The sequence below is a fragment of the Monodon monoceros genome, unplaced genomic scaffold (assembly GCF_005190385.1).
Source record: "Monodon monoceros isolate NGI ecotype Baffin Bay Population unplaced genomic scaffold, NGI_Narwhal_1 Super_Scaffold_6, whole genome shotgun sequence".
NCBI lineage: Eukaryota > Metazoa > Chordata > Mammalia > Artiodactyla > Monodontidae > Monodon > Monodon monoceros.
In genome coordinates this window covers 74,770,956-74,787,579 of record NW_021703783.1, presented here as the reverse complement: position 1 = coordinate 74,787,579, position 16,624 = coordinate 74,770,956, and the positions used below count along the sequence as shown (strand labels likewise).

Here is a 16,624-nt window from a genome sequence, read left to right as displayed (position 1 = left end):
AAATCGTGATGGCCCAGATATTATTTACATTGCAGGCCCAGCTTAAATATGCACATTTCCATGAAGCCTTCCTGATTCTCACTTGGAAATAAAATTTCCATATTCTGTGCTTCATCCTTACATCTCTTGTGGCACCTACTGTTATTATTTTAAAGCAAGCTTTGAACATTTTTATGTATCTTTTAGTCAGACTTACCAAGGTATACTTTTTGTACAGTAAAAGTCACCCTAAGTTTTAGTGTACAGTTCTGAGTTTTGGCGAACACATTTAGTGGTATAACCACAAGGACCATAATGAAGTTATATAACATATCCAACCCCCAATAATTCCCTTGTGCCCCTTTGCAGTCAACCCCTTCCAAAAACCTAGGCAACCTGGTCTGTCACATAAATTGAATCATACCATGTGTTGCCTTTTGAGTCTGACTTCTTCCACTTGCATGAAATTCATCCAGGTCGGTGCATGGATCAGCAGTTCACTGCTTTTCAGCGCTGAGTACAACAATAGTATCCCTTTATTGGATGCATCACAGTTCATTTATCCATTCACATGTTGAAGAACATTTGGGTTCTTCCAGTTTTTTTTAAGATAATGAGCAAAGCTGCTCGTTTGTATACAAGTTTTTTTGTTTTTAATTGATTTTTTTTTTGCGGTACGCGGGCCTCTCACTGTTGTGGCCTCTCGCGTTGCGGAGCACAGGCTCCGGACGCGCAGGCTCAGCGGCCGTGGCTCACGGGCCTAGTCGCTCCGCGGCCTGTGGGATCCTCCCGGACCGGGGCACGAACCCGTGTCCCCTGCATCGGCAGGCGGACTCCCAACCTCTGCGCCACCAGGAAAGCCCTAATTTATTTATTTATTGCTGTATTGGGTCTTCCTTGCTGTGCGCGGGCTTTCTCTAGTTGGCAGCGAGCGGGGGCTGCTCTTCGTTGCGGTGCACATGCTCCTCATTGCGGTGGCTTCTCTTGTCGTGGAGCACTGGCTCTAGGCACGCGGGCTTCAGTAGTTGTGGCTCACGTGTTCTAGAGCGCAGGCTCAGTAGTTGTGGCGCACGGGCTTAGTTGCTCCACGGCACGTGGGATCTTCCTGGACCAGGGCTGGAACCCGTGTCCCCTGCACTGGCAGGCGGATTCTTAACCGCTGCACCACCAGGGAAGTCCCTGTATACAAGTTTTTGTGTGACTGTAAGTTTTCCTTTCTCTTGGGTGACACTTTGGAGCGGAATTGCTGGGTTACATGGTACATGCATGTTTAACTTTGTAAGAAACTGTCAAACTGCCCTCCAAAGTGGCTGTACCGTTTTGCATGCCCATCCAGCAATGCATTCTAGTTACTCTGCACCCTTGCCAGTGCGCTTCCTTCTTCTCTTCCCTCCTTCCCTCTCCCTCTCCCTCTCTCCCTTTCGTTTTTTCTTTCACTGGCATTATAATAGGTGTGTAGGGGAGTGAACTTGTTGTTGAGGTATAATATACTTACAGAAAAGCGCACAAATCCTGTGTCAAGCTTGATGAACTTTTACAAAGTGAATGCATCCTTGTAACCACCATCCCGATCAGAAATCAGAGCATTACCAGTGCCCCAGAAACAACCCTGTGCCCTCTCCCTGTGCTGTGGAGTAAATGTTGTGGCTCCACCTCTGCCAATGCATATTTTGAAATCCTAACCCGCAATGTGACGGTATTAGGAGGTGGGGCCTCGGGGAAGTGATTAGGTCATGAGAATGGAGTCCTCCTGAATGGGATTAGTGCCTTTATAAGAAGAGACACTAGAGAGCTTGCTTTCTCTCTCTCTGCTCCATTCTAAAAGCAACCTTATTCTGACTTCTATCACCATAGCTTAATTTTTGGACCTTCTATAAATAAGATCATACACTTATACTCCTTTATGTGGCTTCTTTTGCTCAATATTATGTTTGAGAGGTTCATCCATACTGTCGCATGTAGTTATAGTTTGTTTATTTTCTTGCTGTAGAGCATTCCATTGTATGAATATACCACAATTTATTTAACTGTTTTCTTTTGGGTTGTTTCCAGTTTTTGTCTTTTATGAGTGATGCTTCTGTGAATATTCTCATGGCCATTGGGAAAGTACCCAAGACCACCATCTGGTTCAATAATTCACTAGAAGGACTCACAGATCTCAGAAAGAAAGCTATTATACTCAGTTATGGTTTATTATAGTGAAAGAACACAAATTAAAATCATCAATGGGAAAAGGTTCATAGGGCAGAGTCCAGGAGAGTTCCAGGTGTGAGCTTCTGTTGTCCTCTCCCAGTGACAGCACTTGCTTCTCCCAGCAGTGATGTGTGGCAATATGTGTGGATTATTGCCAACCAGGGAAGCTCACCCCAGCCTTGGTGTCCAGAGACTTTATTGGGGGTCATGTAGATATGGTGACTGCCCATGTGAGTGTCATTAATCTCCAAGTCCTCCAGAGGTCAATCTGATACCATGTGGCCCGAGGCCCTGACCATAAATCACATTGCTAGCATAGATCAGTGATCCCCAACCTTTTTGGCACCAGGGACCAGTTTCGTGGGAGACAATTTTTCCATGGATGGGGGGTGGGGGGATCGTTCAGGCGGCAATGTGAGCGATGGGGAGCAGCAGATGAAGCTTTGCTCGCTTGCCGCTCACCTCCTGCTGTGTGGTTCAGTTCCTAACAGGCCGCGGACCAGTACCAATATGCGGTCCAGGGGGGTTGAGGACCCCTGGCATAGATGATCTGGAATATCCTAAAGCCCCCAGTCAAGACCTTCCAAGGGCTTAGAAGTTACCTCCTAGGAGCTGCTCAAGAAGCAAACCTGTGTTTGGGCAAGGGTAAGCCATTATTGCATACTTACTTGTATGTGTCTTTTGGTGAATATATGTAGCATTTCTGATGGACATATATGGAGGAATAGAGTTGCTGTGTCATAACTCATGCATATGAATTATGCTATAGTGGTTATTATCAACAGTTTTCCAAAGTGGCTGTATCAGTTTATTTACATTCTCACTAGCAGTAGAAGAGCTCCATTTGTACATGTCTTAGCCAACACCTGCTGTTGCCAGATATTTCATTTTATTTATTTTAGCCTTTCTGGTGGGTGGGTAGTAAAATCTCACTGTGCTTTCAATAGGCATATCCCTGCTGAATAATGGTGATGAGCATGTTTTTGTGTGCTTATTAGTCATTTTTATATCCTCGGCACTTACTATTATCAACTTCCTATATTGTAATTTAATTCAATTCAATAAAACAGTCATATAAAACTCTAGCATGTGCCAGACCCTGTGCTGAGGCAGTGAGGAATGTAACAGTGAACAAAATGTAGTTCATGCCTTCCCCACACACACATACACACACAGAGAAGAAGAAGCTCCTTATGTATTGATGCGGAAAGGTCCCCAATATATTCTAAGTAAAAAAAAGGTGCAGAAAAAATGTGTATAGTATGCTACCATTTGTGTGGAATGTTTGCAGGAGAAATGAATACACACACGCACACATACACATATATATTTAGTCTTGGATCACGCACAAACGTTTTTCAGGTGGGTAAACAGAAACTATAATAGCTACTTGTAAAGGAAGAAAACAAAGTCAATGGGGGATGATGGGGAGGGGAAAGAGACTTTTCACTGTACAGTGAAACTTTCATACCATCTGAAGAGTCAACTAATCATGAATTGAAAATATTTAAAATTCCATAAATTTCCAAAGAGCAAGACTTGAATTTGGCACACACTGGCAACTATGTACATAGCATGTACGTTGTATTTAGGTATTATAAGCAATCTAGAGTTGATGTAAAGTATGCAGGAAAATGTGTGTAGGTTATATGCAAATATTATGCCATTTTAGGTAAGGGACTTGAGCATCCTCAGACTTTGGTAACCGCAGGGCAGGGCAGTGGCGGGGGTGGGGTGGGAGTGTCCTGGAATCATTCTCTCGTAGATAGTGAGGGAATACCGTGTTATACTCTGATGTGTAAGCAATGTAAATCGTTTTACCTAAACCTAAGTCTTTTTACCTTTTAAAATCATTGTATAGAAATATTTAAGAAAAAAGTAAATATTGCTTCTGTCTCCATTCTGTTTATAGTCCAGTTGGGAGGAATTGTGGGGAAATTATGGACACTAGTTATGGACAGTAGTTATGGATACTAGTGAAGGGGAGACTACAGGATCCTTTGGTAAAACATACAAGGGCCACCTAACCCAGGATTTTTTTTTGAGGAAGTGTATTTCCTGCACAGTTTCCCAGAGGAGCCAATGTCTAAGCTGAGACTGAAGGGCCAGTGCGACTTAGTCTGGGAAAGTCTGGGGATTGGGAAGGATATTGTTGATGGAGGAGGCCACAGCCTGGGTCTGACGGTGGAGCGCAGTGTCCTGGGCTCCAAACTATGAGCAGTTCTGTGTAAGGGGATGGAGGAGCCCCGGTGGGGAGGCGTAGCAACAGTTAACTGGGGCTAAATCTTGAAAGCTCTGCAGACTCTGGATGCCTAAGGCTTGGGGAGCCACCTTAGGGTGTTTAAGCAAGAGAGCGACAAGAACACATTTGCATTTCAGAAAGATCACTTTGACTCAGAGAGAATGGATTGCAGGACTACAGGCTGTAGGAGGCTATGGAGAGTATAGCATCATGGGTAAGAACTTGGGCTTTGGAGTCAAACCCACTTAACCTGCTTCTGTAAGTGGAAGAAAATTGCACCTCCCTCATAGAATTATTGGCAAAGTAGAATGAGAAAATGCTTATAGGGTCATTATCACAGTGCCTAATACAAAGTAAACCTTCAATAAACATTAGATATTATTACAATATTCTCCTGAGTCTGACCACTTCTCACCATCTCTACCTCTACATTTCTAACCCTGGCCACCATCTTCTTTTACCTGGATCATTAGGGTAACCTCCTAACAGGTCTGCCAGCTGCCATGCCTGCCCCATCAGTCTATCCCTTACAGCAGCCAGATTTTTTTCAAAATGTGACTCCATCACAGGCACAGCCTCGTTTTCCTAGTATGTGAAGGACTAGAAAAAGATTGACAATCCAGTAGAAAAATGGGTAAATAAGATAAATAGGCAATTCATTGAAAAAAACCACAAATGGCTCTGAAGTGTGTAAAATAATTGCTCAGCCTCATTCATAAGAAACATGCAAATTAAAACCATTTTTCCACCTATCAGATTGGCAAAGACCAATGCGTTAGATAATACTCTGATAATTGCAAGTAACATATTGCTGGTGGCATAGTAACTTGTTACAACCTTAATGGAAGGCAATCTAGCAACACTTGTGAAAAATACCAAAGCACAAACCTTTTGACACAGCCATTTAATTATGTGAACTTACCTTATAGCTATAATGTCGCTTATGCAAAACATCTATAAAAATGTATTAACTTCAGCATTGTTTGCAATAGCAAGATATGAATGCCCCACAACCACCTCTAATTTCTTATTGCTCTTTTCCCTTGGACACTAAACTCAATTGACAAACCTACTATTTCTAACATGCCAAGCATTGCTCCTGCCTCAAAGCTATTCACATGCTATTCCCTCTGCCTGGAATGCTGTTCTCTCCACCTGAAATGCTGTTCTCTCCACCTGAAATGCTGTTCCCTCAGATAGCCAGATGGTTCAGTTCCTCTCTTCATTCAGTCCTCTGTTCAAATGTCATCTCTTCAAGGAGGACTTCTCTGATTACCCCATTTAAGTAGCAGCTCCCCATCACTCTGCTCCATTATAATGCTCTATTAGTTAGCTTTTGCTGTGTAACAAACCATACCCGAACCTAGTGTCTTAAAACGACAAACATTATTATTTTTTGACATTCTGTGGGTTGGTTGGGCAGTTCTTCTGGTTGGGGCTGGTTTGGCTGTGGCCAGATGGTCTCAATGGCCTCATTCACATGTATAGGATCTTAGCTGGAATAGTTGAAATGGCTGGGATAATACTTGTTCATATGGTAGCAGAAGGATTCTCAGAAGCCAGAGAAAGCAAGTCCACTACACAAGTACTTTTCAGTATCTTGTTTGCACCTCATTTGCTGATGTCATGTTGGCTAAAACATGTCATATAGTTGAGCCAGAGTCATTGTGGGAGGAAAATACTCAAGGGTGTGGATACTGGGAGGCATGATTGGGGACCATTACTACAATATTGGGGCATAGATTCTTCATAGCACTTATCACCATTAGATATTATACTATACATTTGTTCATCAATTAACTGTATCCTCTACATGAGGAGTATAGAGCCCTCATGAAGACAGGGGCTTTGTTTTGTTTACTACTTATCTCTTCAGCACCTAAAAAAGTGCTTGGTATATACTAGGCACTCAATACGTATTTACTGAATAAGTGAATTAATGAATAAGGAGGTAGTTAGGAGGCTGTTGTAATAAAAAGTGGGAGAAGGGGAGCAGGAGGGATGGTGACCTGACCTAAGGCAATGGCAGTGAAGATTGAGAGAAGTGGCTGAAGTGACCAGATAGTAGAGGTATTATGTGGGAATATAAACAAAACTTAGTGATTGCTTATATGTGGGAAATAAGAGAAAGAAGTCAAAGATATTTCATGTTTCTGAGTTGGCCAATTTTTTATTAATTAATACCCTTAAATGCACATAACTCCATCTCAAGAAGCCTAAGCAATAGGGAAACTGATTGGAAAGATAATGGGAAAGATCAGATAATTGAAGGCTTGTATAACCAACGGGCAAAAGGGAAGGGAATGCAGTTCGGTCTTAGGAAAACTGGATCTAGTCTCAAACATGACCATGACTCTAAAATTCTCTCTACTATATGCCTTTTTGAGAATTGGCTGTACTTTCTCTGTCAGTTTGTTTTCCTAACTTTACTGCCACTGGCCGTTCCTAAATTTCCAATGTAGGGACAACTGGTTTTTCCTATCTTCAGTTTTTTACAACTGTTTTTAATAAGTTCTGTGGTAGAGCTCTTGCTGACTCATTCCCCAACCAGTCAACTGTGGCCAGTGGGGTAGTATACCATGACAGGCCCAACCTAGATTAGGGGTCCACTGTAGACTAATGGGCTAAGAGCAGGAGGATGGGACCATTAAGAACTTGGTAATATCGCTGGAACCACATGATTGGTGTAAGAGGGAGAGAAGTTAACTAAAGAAGGGAGTGCTATTCACAGACACAGGGAACTCGGGAGAGGATTTTGGATGAATATGTGCACTTATTAAAAAATCTCTGTTATTGGACTCTATTTAAGGCAGAATCTGTGTCTGAGTCAACCCTCACAGAATTATACACACAAACACACACACACATTTTACTAAAAAAGAAATATTGTTGTCTTAGTACTTGTTTTCTTAATATATCATTTGAATACTCTTTTATAGGATTTTAATGACAATAGTGTCCTAAGATATGAATATACCAAAATTTATTTAACTAATTTTCTGTTGGTAGACATTTAGGTGGCTTCCAAGGGTTTGTTTGTTTTGCTTATAATTGATAATATATATGTGTAAAGTTTGGGCCTCCTCAAGACCAATGCCACTTCTGATACCAACTGAAAGCTTGGAGGTCCCCAAGACCACTCTGAGGTTCAATAATTTGCTGGAAGGACTGACAGAACTAGGTGAAAGCTGTTACCCTCATGCTTATAGTTTATTAGAGTGGAAGAGTGCAGATTAAAATCAACCATGGAAAGAGGCACATGGGGCAGAGTCCACGAGAGTTCCAAGCAGTAAGCTTCCAGTTGTCTTCTCCCAGTGGAGTCATGGGCAGCCCTAGCTCCTCTCAGAAACAATGTACATGACAATACTCCATAAACATTGCCCACCAGGGAAGCTCACTTGAGCCTTGATGTCCAGAGTTTTTTACTGGGGCTTGGTCACAGAGATATGGTCTACTACCTACCTGGCTGACCTTAGCCTCCAACTCCTATAGGGTTTAAGCTGATACAGTGTGGCTCAAGGCCCCCAACCGTCAATTCATTGTTAGCACTGACAATCTGGTGTGGCCCAAAGGCCCCAGATAGGCAAAGGCACTCTTACCAGGCAGGACATTCCAAGGGCTTAGAGGTTACCTCACAGAAGCTGAGAGCAAAGACCAGACCTCTCTTTGGATAACGTTAATTCTTTACTTCTCAGTATATAATATATTGATATATAATACTGTGATGAACACCCTAATAGTTTTATCTTTTTTGAAAAAGTAGCTTTTTTGTCTTTATAAAAATGAATGGGCCTTCCCTGGTGGCGCAGTGGTTGAGAGTCCACCTGCTGATGCAGGGGACACGGGTTCGTGCCCCCGTCCGGGAGGATCACACATACCGCGGAGCGGCTGGGCCCGTGAGCCATGGCCGCTGAGCCTGAGCGTCCGGAGCCTGTGCGTCCGGATCCTGTGCTCCGCAACGGGAGAGGCCACAACAGTGAGAGGCCCGCATACCGCAAAAAAGGAAGAAAAAAAAAAAAAGAATGCATGTCCTTTATGAAACAAAACAAACAACATAGTAAAGTAAAACAAAGAGAGCAAAATTAGCCCAAATTCAATCACTACGTGATAATGGTGATTATAACATTAGAGTATGCCCTTGCAAACATCTTTTATGCAGTTTATATACCTAATAAGTATAGAATTTTATATCAACAAAATCATTGTATTCATGTTGACTAACAATTAGTTTAAGTTTTTAAATTGTTTTTATTAACCATTGACTAGATAAAAAAATATTTATGAAGTAAAAAGAAGCATATTTCTCACCGAACACCCATAACTCATCATCAAGTTTAAGGGAAAAAACTCAATATTTTTGTTACCTTTAGAGTCTCTTGTGTGCCTCTTTCCAGCTTGTGCTCCTTCCTCTCCCTCAGAGGTAACCACTATCCTGAATTTATGCTCATCTTTACCTTGTTTTTAGTTTTACCACATGTATTTGTTTCTCTAAACTACGTATGAATTAGTTTTTTGCTTGTTTTTGAGCTTTATACAAATGGAATCATCCTGTATACATTATTCTGTGACTTACTATTTCCTCACAACAGTGTTCTTGAGAGCATCTATTTTCACTGCTGTGTTTATTTATTTATTGCACTGTTGGTTGACAGTGGGGATTGTTTCTGTTTTCTTGGTCTTACAAACAGTGTGGATATGAACAAGAGTTTCTCTTGACTACATGCCCAGGAGTGGAACTGCTGGGTCATAAGATATGCACATCTTCAGCCTCATCAGATAACATCAAACTGTTTTCAGAAGTGGACGGGCCAGCTTACATTCCCACCAGCAGTGTAAAAGTGTTCCAATGACTTTACATTCCCACTGACACTTGATATTTATTTTTGTATCTTTGTCTACTACCATGCTGATCAAAGTACAATTAGAAACTTGTGATAGGTATTACCAAATTTCTCCTCAAAAAGGACTTAACAATATATACACCCACTAGCATTCTATGAAAATCTTGTTTCCTTACACCTTAGCCCATAATGAAAACTATGTTTTAATATTTGCCAATTTTAATTTTGATATTTGCCAGATGGCTAGGTGAAAAAATTATCTAATTTTAGTTTGCATTCTTTGTTTATAAGAATTTTCATGTTTTTTGATGTTAGTATTTTTTCTTATATAAAATGTCTTTTCATATAAAATTGTGGTGTTTGTAGATCCAAGGTTAGGGGTATGAGAGTGGAGCCTTGACTAATGAAAACTTTTCAGACAGAGTAAAGAGGTATGGTTCTGTGCACCACAAGAAAGGACAAAATTAAGTCTGGAGATTCTATTATTTCAATTTTAGTATGGCTCTTTCACCCTAATTGAAAGGAAACTGGAGATATTAGATTTTGACAAACTATCAAATTAAATTTTGTTTTCATTGTATGAAACTTATATAGTACAGAATTAGAAAGATATTTTAAAATAGCATTTACATAATTGGATTAGATATGAGTATACCTACAAATAACCTAGACTCGTCCATTTTCTCCAATGATCTCAAAATAATATCCATATAGTTTTTAATGTTTAATAATTAAAAAACAGAAACTGCAGGAAGATAAATGATTTTTGTACAGTCACAGCAAAGTCAATATCAAGGTCAAGAGCAAATTTCATTTTCAGTCTATCACTATGGCCCAAACTCTTCAAACTGCCTGCAAGTTTTTTATGTATTAGGAATTTAAGTGTTTTGAAGATGAAGGACTTCAGCCAGAGAACTGTTAGTTAAAATACAAAACAAAAACATTAGCACTGAGAGCTTCTAAAGTGTTGAAAGCTAAGTGTTTTAATGCTAAAACCCTTGACATTTAAAAGACTCAGGAGCCAAGGTTATTGAAAGCCAGCTAAAATGCAAATTATAATAATTTATCTCTCTCAGGCCTTGGCATGCTTCTTTTTGATGCCAGAAGTAGAGTGAGATATTTGAGATTTAGATTCTTTGGAAACTTGTATAAATTAAAATTATATTCTGTGTGGAAGAATATCCTTGAATCATTTTTCCTATTCCTTTCCCCTAGGAACTGGCTGGACTTTACAACCAATTTTGAGTTAGTGCAGGGGGATCAGCTGTGAGAAACATCCATGACACGGTTGAGAACGCCCTAACATAAAATATGGTGCCTTAGCATGTTGACTATTGTAAGTTGAAGGAATTTGAGAAATGCCCTGTGCAGGAAGAATTTTCTGACCTTCCACTGAAGCAGGTCATAAACCCCTCATATGAGAGGTGCCCTCCCTAAACTTGGAGAAAAGGAGCATCCTTATCTCTGAAGACAAAGGACACAGAGAAGAATCTGAATGAACAGGTCTTGCTAAGTCACCACCAGTTTACTATGCTTTGCAGACACACTTTGTCCTATCACATTTTTTCATGACTTTCCACACTTCATCAAACCTACCATAAAAATACTCAGGTTTAACCACTAGGTCAGGTCTTCACTTCCTTATGAAGCCTCCCACGCTGTGTAAAACTTATGTTAACTAAATTTGTATGCTTTTCTCTTGTTAACTTGTCTTTGTTACAGAGTCCCCAGCCTAGAACTTGGAAGCGTAGAGGAAAAGGATACTTTTCCTCCCCTACATCCAGTAATTTCCTCAGGCTGTCCTTAGCCTCCTAATGCTTCAGGTTTTGATATTCTGTGCCTTCTTTCTGTCTTTCTTCCTCAAGGGTTATTTAGATATAATTTTGGTGTCAATAATCAATGAATGAAAATGAGAGGCAGTAATCTGGTATAATTGTCAATTCTATCCCCAAAGTTAACATTTTGGAATAATGTTCTTTGCTTATAAACAACTTCCTAAACACCTTGGGAATTTGGTGGGGAAGGACGTGATGCGGACTATGTTTTCTTATTTCAAGGAATTCAACCCTCATTTCTGAGGGATTAAAAACTGTGCCATAGTGTCCTCTATCTTTTTTTCCTCCCCCACAAAGCTAAAAGAATTTATAGTAGGATAAGGTAGGTTTGCAGTTGTTTGGGAGCTCTTCCAATTCCATTCTGTCACAGCCCATCTTCTTTCACTCTCATCTCAAACTTAGGGTCTTGGGGGAGTCAGGCTTTATTTATTTATTTATTTATCTATCTATTTATTTATTGTTGGGTTGCGTTGGGTCCTCGTTGCTGCACGCAGGCTTTCTACTCTTTGTTGTGGTGCGCGGGCTTCTCATTGTGGTGGCTTCTCTTGTTACGGAGCACAGGCCCTAGGCACGTGGGTTTCAGTAGTTGTGGTGCATGGGCTCAGTAGTTGTGGCTCATGGGCTCTAGAGCACAAGCTCAGTAGCTGTGGTGCACGGGCTTAGTTGCTCCGTGGCATGTGGGATCTTCCCGGACCAGGGCTCGAACTCGTGTCCCCTGCATTGGCAGGCAGATTCTTAACCACTGCACCACCAGGGAAGCCCCCAGGCATTAGTCTTCAGTTAGAGCAAAATAATATAACTGGAAATCATCTTGAAAAGCTAAAATAGGAAGGAAAATCCTCAGTGAAATATTAGCAAACTGAATTCAACAATTCATTAAAAGGATCATACACCATGATTAAGTGGGATTTATTCCAGGGATGCAAGGATGGTTCAACATCTGTAAATCAATCAACATGATATCCTACATTAACAAAACAAAGAATAAAAATCATATGATCATCTCAATAGGTGCAGAAAATACATTTGACAAAATTCAACAGCGATTTATGATAAAAATTCTCAACAAAGTGGGTATAGAAGGAATGTACCTCAACATAATGAGAGCCACAAATGACATACCCACGGCTAACATCATACTCAACAGTGAAAAGCTGAAAGCTTTTCCTCTAAGATCAGGAACAAGACAAGGATGCCCACTATGACCACTTTTATTCCACATAGTATTGGAAGTCCTAGCCACAGCAATTAAGCAAGAAAAAGAAGTAAAAGGAATTCAGATTGGAAAGGAAGAAGTAAAACAGTCAATATTTGTAGATAGCATGATAATATATATACAGACTCCACTAAAAAACTGTTAGAACTAATAAATGAATTCAGCAAAGTTGTAGGATACAACATTAATATACAGAAATCAGTTGTGTTTCTACACACTAATAGTGAGCTATCAGAAAGAGAAATTGCGAAAAAAATCCCATTTACAATTGCATCAAAAAAAAAAATACTTAGGAATAAATGTAACCAAGAAGGTGAAAGACCTGCACTCTGAAAACTCTAAGACATTGGTGAAAGGAATTGAATATGACACAAATAAATGGAAATATATATCACACTTGTGGATTGAAAGAATTAATATTGTCAAACTATCTAAAAGCAGTCTAAAAGTTCACTGCAGTCCCTATCAAAATACCATGGCATTTTTCACAGAAGTAGAAAAAACAATCCTAAAATTTGTATGGAACTACAAAAGACCCTGAAGAGCTAAAACAATCTTGAGAAAAAAAGAACAAAGCTGGAGTGTCACACTCCCTGATTTCAGACTATACTTCAAAGTTATAGTAATCAAAACAGTTTGGTACTGGCATGAAAACAGACACATAGATCAATGAAATAGAATAAAGACCTCAGAAATTAACCCACACATATAGGGTCAATTAATCTATTACAAATGAGGCAAGAATATGCAGTGGAAAAACGACAGTTTTTAAAATAAATGGTGTTGGGAAAACTGGACAGCCACATGCAAATGAATGAAACTGGACCACTGTCTTACACCATATACAAAAATAAATTTAAAAATGGATTAAAGGGCTTCCCTGGTGGCGCAGTGGTTGAGAGTCTGCCTGCCGATGCAGGGGACACGGGTTTGTGCCCTGGTCCGGGAAGATCCCACATGCCACGAAGCGGCTAGGCCCGTGAGCCATGGCCACTGAGCCTGCGCATCTGGAGCCTGTGCTCCGCAACGGGAGAGGCCACAACAGTGAGAGACCCGCGTACTGCAAAAAAAAAAAAAAAAAAAGGATTAAAGACTTGAATGTAAGACCGAAACCGTAAAACTCCTAGAAGAAAACATGGGCAGTACACTCTTTAGCATCAGTCTTAGTGATATATTTTTGGGCCTGTCTCCTTAGGCAAGGGAAACAAAAGCAAAAATAAACAAATGGGACTAAATACATCAAACTAAAAAGCTTTTTGCACAGTGAAGGAAATTATCAATAAAACGAAAAGGCAACCTACTGGATGGGAGCTGTTAGTAAATTATATATCTGATAAGGGGTTAATATCCAAAATATATAAAGAACTTATACAACTTAATATCAAGAAGACAAACAACTTGATTAAAAAATTGGCAGAGGACCTGAAAAGACATTTTTCCAAAAAAGACATACAAATGGCCAACAGACACATGAAAAGATGCTCAACATCACTAATTATCAGGGAAATAGAACTCACAATAAGATACCACCTCACACATGTCAGAATGGCAAATATCAAAATGACCACAAATAACTCTTGTTAAGAATGTGGAGAAAAGGGAACCATCATGCACTGTTGATGGGAATATAAATTGGTATGGCCACTATGGAAAATATTTTGGAAGTTCCTCAAAAAATTAAAAATAGCATTACCATATGATCCAGCAATTCCACTTTTGGGTATTTATCTGAAGAAAACAAGAACACTAAGTTGAATAGATACATGCATCGCTATGTTCATTGCAGCTCTATTTACAATAGCTAAGATATGGAAGCAACCTAAGTTTCCATCAATAGATGAATGGAAAAAGAAGATGTGAGATACATATCTATCTATATCTATCTATCTATCTATCTGTCTATCTATCTATCTATCTATCTAGAGGAATATTACTCAGCCATGAAAAAGAAAGAAATCTTGCCATTTACAACAACATGAATGGACTTAGAGGATATTATGCTAAGTGAAATAAGTCAGACAAAGGCAATTACTACATGATTTCATTTATATGTGGAACCTAAAAACAAAATAAATGCAAAAACGAAACAGGCACTGACTCATAGATACGGAGAACAGAGCTTGGGGTGGAGGGCAAAATAGGTTAAGGGATTAAGAGGTACAGACTTGCAAGTATAAAATAAATAAGTCATGGGGATGTAATGTACAGCATAGAGAATATAGTCAATAATATTGTAACAACTTTGTATGGTGACAGATGGTAACTAGACTTATCATGGTGACCATTTTGAAATGCATATGAATATCAAATCACTATGATATACACCTCAAAGTAACATGATATTTTATGTCAATTATATCTCAGTTTAAAAAAGGAAATAAAAATAATAAATGAATAAATAAAAATAGAGAGGTAGTTAAAAGCAGCTTTAGAGTAAAATAATTCTGGGATGGGAACCTGGCATTGAATTTTGTTTTTCCTTCCTTTCCTCCATCAGTGAGTGTTTACTGAGCATGTCCTATATGCTCCTAAGCTTTGAGAATGTAGAAGTGAAAAAGACAGTAGGGGTCCCAGACCCCATGGAGCTTACATAAATGAGAGGGGCGAAGACAGTAAAGATTTCTGATACTGGTAAGTGCTATTAATAAAAATGACGTGGGTGGTTGAAAACTCCGACAGGAAGCCCATTTTAGATAAGGTAATCCCTAAGAAGATATTTGAGCTAAAACGTGAAGGATGAAAAAGAGCCAGCTAGGAAGATGAGCTGAGGGAAGTTTGAGACAGTTCGTATTGTTTATACTACAAAATCCCAGAGGCAAAAAGAACTTGATGTGTTTGAGGGAAGGAAAAGACGATATTGCGAGTAAAGAAGAGTGATGGTGGGGGACACCTATAGGAGACTGAGGCAGGAAGGAGGGGCTAGACCATGTAGGGTCTTCTAGGCTATAGTCAGGAGCTCAAATCATATTCCAAGAGCAATGGGAAGCCATTGAAGGCTTTAAAGCTGGCAAGAGTGATGGCAATGGAGATGAAAAGAGGTGGATTTAAGATAGATTTGGGGTATAAATCTGATATAACTTGTTTATACATTAGCAGTGGGGTGTGAGGAAAGGGCAGAAATCAAGGATGACTCCGGGATTTTGGCTTGAGCGTCTGGGTTAGACAATGTTGTCATTTGCTGAGGCAGGGAAGACTGAAGGACGGGAGCTGTTTAAGATTTATTTTCTTTGAAATACCTATTAGAAACCTGTGTCAAACAGGCAGTTGCATACATGAGTCTGAAATGCATGTTGATATCTGGGGTGGGAGATACACATTTGGGAATTATCAACACATACAAGGCATTTAAAGCTACAGGACTAGAAGAGATCATCTGGGTAGAGAAGAGTGCTCAGGTCTAAGTCGTGGGCAAGCCAACATTTAAAGATCAGGCAGAAACAAAGGAGCTAGCAAAGTGTCTGGTCAGTAAAGCAGGAGGAAATCCAGAAAACTTGAGAATGTTTTAAGAAGTGGTCAACTCTGTTGAAGGCTGAAAGGCTGAACACTTACTTGTGTGGCTTCGAGTAAGTTACTTCATCTATCTATCTAACTCAATTTCCTCATAAAGTAAAATGTGGACAAAAATAGTACCACACTTATAGTGTTGTTGGAAGTATTTAAAAAAAAAAGCAATGTATGTAATGTTCTATGTATCTGGCATGTAACGAGTGATAAATGGTAGCTATTCCATTTATTGCTGTTGAGTTCTGATACCTATAAGGGGGAATATATGTCAGGGGGGAAAAAGTACATACATTTAGTGGAAAAGTTCTGAATAACAAATATCCAGTTTCATTACATCTTGCAATCATTCTTTAATGTTCCTTTTAGTCTTTGTGTCTTAGCTCTGCTGGAATCAGGGCTTAAGATATGAGAATTCCTTCTGCTGTGGATAGTCAAAAGTTGCTATGACAACTGCCTGGAAATGAAAGTCCTGTGCTTTATTTATTTATGTGAGGGTGATGTGCTACAGAAAGAGGGAAACAAGACTGCCGCAAATGTTGCCTCACAACCTTTGGAAACAGGACATGCGAGGGCCATCTCCTCTCTTATACTGTCAGTATCCTTTATAATTTATATAAGATTTACTCTCTTCCTCTTTTTTCCATAAAGTATTTGAGGTCGTCGACAATATTAAGATACATATAAGTTAGACAGTTTTAAAAAGGTAAATCAAGACGATTAAATACTATTTGGAGGAGAAGTAATCCATAACAAACCTACAATAGCGTTGTTAACACTGTGCAACAAATTTAACTCCAGGTAGTTTGGAAGTCAA

General features: G+C 39.6%; 1 protein-coding gene across 1 annotated transcript in view; it reads left to right on the top strand.

Annotated features, from left to right (window-relative positions):
• Nucleotides 1-15,456, top strand: part of TMCC3 (transmembrane and coiled-coil domain family 3) — a 350,901-nt gene extending 335,445 nt beyond the window's left edge. Inside the window, exons 4-5 of the transcript XR_003791244.1 lie at nucleotides 2,654-2,817; nucleotides 14,804-15,456. The gene's annotated coding sequence lies outside the window, so the exon portion shown is untranslated. The remainder of the gene's footprint in view (nucleotides 1-2,653; nucleotides 2,818-14,803) is intronic.
• The last annotated feature ends 1,168 nt before the right edge of the window (nucleotides 15,457-16,624 follow it).